This window comes from Aythya marila, assembly GCF_965140915.1.
Source record: "Aythya marila genome assembly, chromosome: 6".
Lineage (NCBI taxonomy): Eukaryota > Metazoa > Chordata > Aves > Anseriformes > Anatidae > Aythya > Aythya marila.
This window is the reverse complement of record NC_139047.1, coordinates 31,984,046-31,990,878: the sequence shown is the minus strand read 5'-3', so window position 1 is coordinate 31,990,878 and position 6,833 is coordinate 31,984,046.

Genomic DNA, 6,833 nt, shown 5'->3' with positions numbered 1-6,833 from the left:
GTATTGCTATGCCCTGACTGGGGGGCTATTTTCTGCCCCCTGTCCCTTGGCCCCTGGCTCTGAGCTCATTTCTCCATGCCAAGAGCTTCCCAGATGCTCCCAGGCCTCGTGGCTTTTTACTTTCTCGCGGGCTCCTCTTCCCCCTCCCCATTATTTGCTTTGGGGAGGGGGAGCTGTGTAATTATCCAGCCAGTGCTGATTTCTCCTAGCCCCAGCCAAACACTTCCGTATGAATTAATAACCAGGAGCCGGAGCTTAATTAATAACCACAGCGATGCTGGCACAGGGCAGTGGTGTGTCCATGAGGCTGGATCAGCCTCTCCCCACAGCACCCCTCTTCATCTGGGGGTCTCAAGCAAGTGCTTGGCTCCCTGCAGGGCCTCGGGGGGGTCTCAGGGTGCATCGAGCTGCCAAATGTGCTGGGGAGGAGCTGCTCCCCCTCCCCGCCTTGCTTTCTGTTCCCTTGCGGCCGCTCTGAAAATGGGCCGCTTAATTCAAAGCCTCTGGAGGAAAGGAGAGGGGGAATCTCTGGTTACGTCTGCACTTGCAAAGCAAACAGTCCCAGGGCATTCCCAGGCATGGCAGCGTGACTGTCCACATGGGAATATGTAGCACTGCCCTGGCGTGATTTTGGCTTGGGGCAGCTCCCGCTGATGCAGGTGATTTTTTGCTCCAGGTTTGGGCACCAGCCCGGCTTCGGGACAGTCCCGGCAGGGCTTGGCACACCATTTGCAGGATGTGTTTAACACCCTGGAGGTGGGCAGCTCCATGGCAGAGGCCCTCTGGAGCAGAGAACAACCCCGGGCTTATTTCATTTATCGTATAACAGTTTTTGTGCCTAGAGCATCCATCCCGGAGCGCCTGGCGATGGGCACTGCGGCAACACAGCCCTGCTGCTCCAGGACGATGGGCAGAGGAGCTCCCACCGCGGTGCCACGACAGCGGCTGCGTTTGCACAACCACCAGGCAGAGGACGGGGAAAAACCCGCCTGCCTGCCTGCCTGCGTGCGTGCGTGCACGCGCCCGTGCCAGGTCCTTGGCGTGCCGCGCGCCTGTGCTTGCGCCGCGCTCGCCACGTGCACGGCCGGGCACGTGTGCCAGCCGGCAGCCCCGGCGCGGGCGCGCGTGCTCTGCGTGGGCTGGCCGTGTTTTTGCTCAACACACGCCTTCATCTGCCGCGGCGGTTTGGATCCAGGGAGAGAGAGAGCCCGTGCGTTTGATGTCTGCGCGTGCTGGGCTCTGCAGGTATTTCACGCACGCCGCGCCTCCCTGTGTGTGTGTGTGTGTGTGTGTGTGTGTGCGTGCACATGCGTGTGCGCACGTGTGTTTGGGGTGAGATCAGTGTCCCAGCTGGCCGCCGCTCCGGCTGCTGGAATCCCTGCCTCCCAGGCCGTGTTATAGATGAACACACTTGAAAGCATTTTTTCCCCCTTAGCCACCAGATTTCACTCGGAGGAGAAAAGGAGCCGGGCGCTTTATCTTCATTAGCAGCTGGGAGCCTCTCGGGGCGGCTTTTGTCTGGGCGCTGCTTCCTCCGCCCCTGCTCTTATCCCCTGTCCTCACTCATTAGCCCTTTCGAGAGGGGCAAGGGGCTGGCTGGCAGGATCCTCTGCCTCTGTTCCAGCCCTGCTCCCGCTGGCCACCACGTCCCTCAGCCCCGTGGCCTCCTGCAGCCCTCTCCAGGCAGCGGGACTGGGAGGAGAGGGGACAGCTCCCTTCCCTGATCCGCTCTGGGAGACCCCGCAGTCGAGCGAGGCCCCAAGAAGCCCCTTTAGCAGCAAGTTGGTGGCGCTCCTGGCTTTGGACAGCGCTGGCTCGGGGGCTGGAGGGGCTGGGGAGGGTCCTGCATGGCCAAGACCCCCCTTGGGAGGGGGCAGCCCGTCCCTCCTGGGCTGCTCATCGCGGAGGAGCGCTCCTGCCCGCATCCGTTCATACCCAGTAACCATGACAACTGGCAGGAGCTGTCATCCCATCCCCAGGCCAGCCACCACAGGGGTCCTCATGGAGGGGTTTGGGGGCAGCAGCTTTCCTTGGAGCGCTGCTGCATGCCCCCAGACCGCTGCTGCCGGGGCAGGCTCACGGGGGACACAGCGCTGGCCCCAAAAGGGTACCGGGGGCATCCCGGGGCAGGGATGGGGCGGGATGCTGGGGCTGTGGGGAGGGCAGAGATGGGAGCACAGACCCTCTGCGCTCATCTCCCGCTAGCCCAGATGCTGGGGGGTTCACCGAGACAGCGAGGCGGGGGTGTCAGGGGGGCGGACTGCCTTAGGTAACATTCCTTCCCACTTAAAAGGAGCCATAAATCACTCACTCTTTATTAAAAGCCCTGCCCGAGCTGGAGAGAGATGTCAGGAGCATAAATCACCCCCGCCGCTCGCTTGCAAGGGGTCCCGGCTTGCCAAGGGGTGCGAGGCAGGGAGCGAGCCCCCCACCATCCCCGGGGAGGGCACGGCACGTCCATGCTGCATCCGTCCCCACAGCCAAGGGCTGGGGGGCCAGGGTCCCGATAACCAGATCCAATTTGTGCAAATTCTTCAATAGACTGAAGGAAAAACGGAGAGAGGCTGGGTTAGCCCAAAGCATCCCTCCTGCCAGCCCGGGGCGGGGCGGCGGCGCAGCTGCGGGTGGCGAGCACCCTCTCCTGGGGAAGGGAGCCCCTTCTCACCCCTCCCCAAACACCTCCCCAAACACCCAGCCCTTGCTCAGAGCCCGGCTGAAGCCGAGCACCTGCCCGAAGCCCCTGAAATCCCGCAGCCGACCCAAAAGGCCGGGAATCGGCCCCATTCTGCAGCAGCCTGCGCAGAGGGAGCCCCGCTCGCCTCGCCGCCTCCTGCTTTTCCAGCTGGACGCGTGGCTTAACATAGCAGCGCTTCGCCTTGTAAAGCACGGCCCGTAAAACGCGCAGGATGTGCTGTGTGGGAGCCTTCCCCAGCCGATCCCCAGCTGCTTTTTGATGTCAGCCTGGAAATCGCAGCGTCCTGGCAACGGCTGCCTCCTGGGGCTAGCGTGCAGCGGGGCCAGCCCTTCCCCAGGTGCCTGCACGAGCCCCCGCTGGAGCCTGGAGGGTTTCCACCCACCCCCGAGCAGAGGGGAAGAAGTTTTGGGGCCGGTGCTTGGGGTCAGCTTGGCCAGGACAGCCACCAGAAGCAACCGCCGGCGCACCGAGGATGCAACAAGTGTCTCTTGTGGGGCACGTCCAGCCCCATCTGGCCCCAGTGCGGGGCCATTCCCAACGCTGCCCCTCCTCAGATGGCTTCCCCGGAGCAGCAGCAGGATGATAATGTGGCAAAATCCGGCCCTGTGCAGAGGGGAGGGCTTGGCTCTGTGGGGTACCGCAGGGCTGGGAATGGGGAGGCAGCCAAGGATGGCTGATCGTCCTATTCCAGCCTCAGCTGGAGGGGGAGCGGGCTGGGGGGGAGAAAGAAAGGGGGCGAGGGGAAAGGAGGGGGGAATCTTGCTTGGGAAACCACCGGGGCTCCTCCATCAAAGGGAAGGAAACCCTGAGCAAAATGCTGCAGGCTTTCATGAACCGCTCGCTGCAAACCCCACGGCTCTGTTTATCCTGGCGCACGAGAGCCCATAAAGCACAGCCCCCAGCTGGCCCGTGGAGAGCTGCTCTGCCTGGCTGCAGCAGGGCTGGGACGGGCTGCAGGGAGGGGAACGGGGCTGTGGGGAAGGCAATGGGGCTGCGGGGAGGGGAATGGGGCTGTGGGGAGGGGAACAGGGCTGTGGAGAGGGGAACGGGGGCATGGGCACCAGCAGAAAGTGCGCAGGGGCAGGTGTCCCTGCCCTCACATCTACATCCCCGCAGCAGATGAGCAGCGCTGGGGTCTCAGGGGCTGAGTCTCGGACCCCAAAGCAGGTCCCAGCCCAAGGACAAGGGGCTGGGAGCTGTCACCACGGCCGGCCGGCTGGCACCCCCGCAACGTCTCTGCCCCAAGGTGCCCCGCAGTTTCCCACGTTCCCTCCCGCCCGCCACCCGTCATATTTTGCATTTCTCCCTCTATCTTATCTCCCCGCCGGCTCACCCCTCTGCAGCTGGTCTCTTGTTTTCTCCCTGCCCTCTCCCTCGCTGCCCGGCCCCACCTGCTGCAGCTCCCCGCTGAAGGACCCCGAGGCAGGTCCCTGATAAGGGCCAGACCAAACAAGAACCTTTTGTGCCACGCTCAGCTCATCCCCAAGAGCCCCACGAAGCCGGGGCAGAGCAGGAGCGATGCAGGAGGATCCGGGGGGCTCGGCGCCTCCGGGCAGTGCCAGGCACACAGCAGGATGACACCGGGTGCTGCCTCAGTTTCCCCACCTCCCCAACAAGCCCTCCGTGCCCGCAGCATCATCCCCATCCCTCCCTCGCCCCCGTGCCGGGCCGAGCCGCGTGTCCCGCTGAGAGCTGCTGTCAGCACCCAGCCCTGAGCGCACAGGGGACAAAACTCTCCCCCCTCCCGGCCGGGTTAATATTCCCTCTAACGACAGACGGCTCCTTTTATCCCCTCGTGCGCTCCCGCCGGTGATTTAATCTCCAACGAGCCGCGATTATTTCCTGTACAGCTGCCTCCCTCGCACCGCCGGCATCCAAAGCGGGCAGGGGGCCGTGAGCGAGGACAGGACAGACCCCATACAGCTCCCACCCTGCCCGGGGCTGGGGAAGGAGCTGGGTTGTTGGCCAGGGGTCTTCCTAACCCCAGCTTCACAATCCCCAGGGGTTAAATTGGCAGCTCCTTGGGACCCCCTCCCCGGGGGGAATAGCACCTTGGCTGTGCTGCTGAGCTGGTGGAGATAGTGGGGTCAGCACTGGGGGCCTGGCACCAGCACATCGGCGCAGGATGGGAGCCTTTTACCCACGGGGAAGCCAGGATCCCTCCTTCGCAGCTCAGGGCCGAGCAGCAGGAGCCCGGAGCTGGCCCAGAGCCACCCGGCAGCAGCAGCAAAGCGCGGGGCGCAGCTCCACCTGGTGGGCAGCGAGACCCCCCCCGGCCCCCCAGCGCCTCCGGCTCCCTCTGCCCACCACCCCAGGGGACAGGGGGACACCGAGAGCTGGACCCTGCGGCTCTGCCTTCCCTGTCCCCGCTGACAAATAGGGCGGGGGGGGGGACAGCAGCCTCACCCCGGGGCTCGCGTTGCGCCTGGGGGTGCCGGGGCAGCGCCTGCCTGCGGGTGCGCACCCCAAAACCCCTTTGCTCCGGGATGCTCCCTGCACACAGCAGCCGGCAGCACCCTTCCCACGGGGACCCCCCCCTTCATCCATCACGGTACGAGGCCCCCCCGGGACCCTGGGAGGGGGCCGGGTGCCACCAGAGGGCAGCACCGGCCCGGGGCTGCGGCACCCGGCACGGCTGCGGCGGGGCGCACAGCGGCTGCTGGGGGGGTCTGGGGAGGTCTGGGGGGGCTTGGGGGGGTCTGGGGGGTGCCCGGCTCCTCCTGGTTGTCTGCAGGGTGTGGGGGTAATTAGCCCCTCCGTTAATCACTGCCCAGCTGCAGCTGGGTGGGCTTCCTCCTGCTGCAAGGCTGCGGGGATGCTCTGACGGGTGTTTGGGCACCTGCGGCTACGCTTGGGCTTTTCGGGGTGTGTCGTCCCGTCCTGTGCACAGCTGGGAGCTTCTCCTCTCAGTGGCTTTAACAGCATTTGCCCTTGGGGGGGGGATAGTTTGCAAGCGTGGCCCCCCGGCAGCAATCCCCATCCTCACCCCGTGGCAGTGAGGGGCAGCCTGGGGGCTGCCCGGCGCCCCTCTCTCTGCCCAGGGATCCGGAGGTGTTGCCTCATCGATTCGAGGCCTGGCTCCGTCTCACGGTTTCCACCCAGAGGAGCTGCGTTTCGCCGCCTCGGAGCTGTTTCCAGCGCTGCTGTTGGGCAAATGGCAGGCCAGAAATAGCTGCTCCCCTGGGGCTGCCGTGCTCCGCTCCATGCCGCTGCCTGAACCCGGGGCTGACCTCGGGGCAGGGACTGCACGAGCTCCACGCTAAGGGGGCACCATGAGGTGAACCCTGAGCTGCTGAAGTATTTGGGGAGCCACAGCTGCAGCCTTTCTCCCGTGGGGACCAGAAAAGGGCTGAGGGCTGGAGGGGGAAGCAGAGATGGAGAGGTGCTGGGGTACCTGGCGGCACGAGCACGTTTCTCCTCCCTGGGGGCTGCAGGCGAGCTGCCAGCCAGGCTCTCTGGGGCTCCCCAGCCCCAAGGGGCAGCCAGCTGAGCCAGGAGCTCTGCCAGAGGTTGTCTGCGTGCTGCACGGGCTCGGGGAGGAGCGGCAGAGCCATCAGAGCCGCCTGCCAGAGACGGGCTGAGGCTGCGAGCTGTGTCTCCACGGGTACAGCAGCCCAGCCGCTGCCAGGGCGACGCAGCCCTTGTCCCCGGCTGGCTTTGCCAGTGCAGACAGACCTCGGCACAGCAAGCGAGCCATTAAAGAGCAGCCCCAGCCAGCCAGCCTGCAGGCGGGCGCTCATTCATCATCCTGGAGCAGGCAGGAGGACGTGCCAGCTGCCTCCAGCCAGCACCCAACACAAGGCTCGTGCCCTCAAAATTGAGGGCCTGGACAGGCAGCCATCCCTTTGTTGGCACTAGCCCACAGCTGCTGTATGTGCTGGGCTAGCTGGGGTGACCCCCAGGAGGAGGGGACCTCTGTGTGCCCGTGCTGGCCCGGCAAAGCCAAACCACCACGGCTGAAGGATGCTGAGAGCAGCTTTGGGACCGGCCGTGTGCTGGCCTCTCCTCCTGCGCCGTGCCTTCCACAGCTGCCCCAAGCTGCTGGGAAGGGAGCAGCCGAAGGAAAAGCCAAGCAGAGATGGGCCCGAGGACGCAGCTGGTGCCGTATCATCGCCTGGCAGCCTCGGGGCTGGAGCCT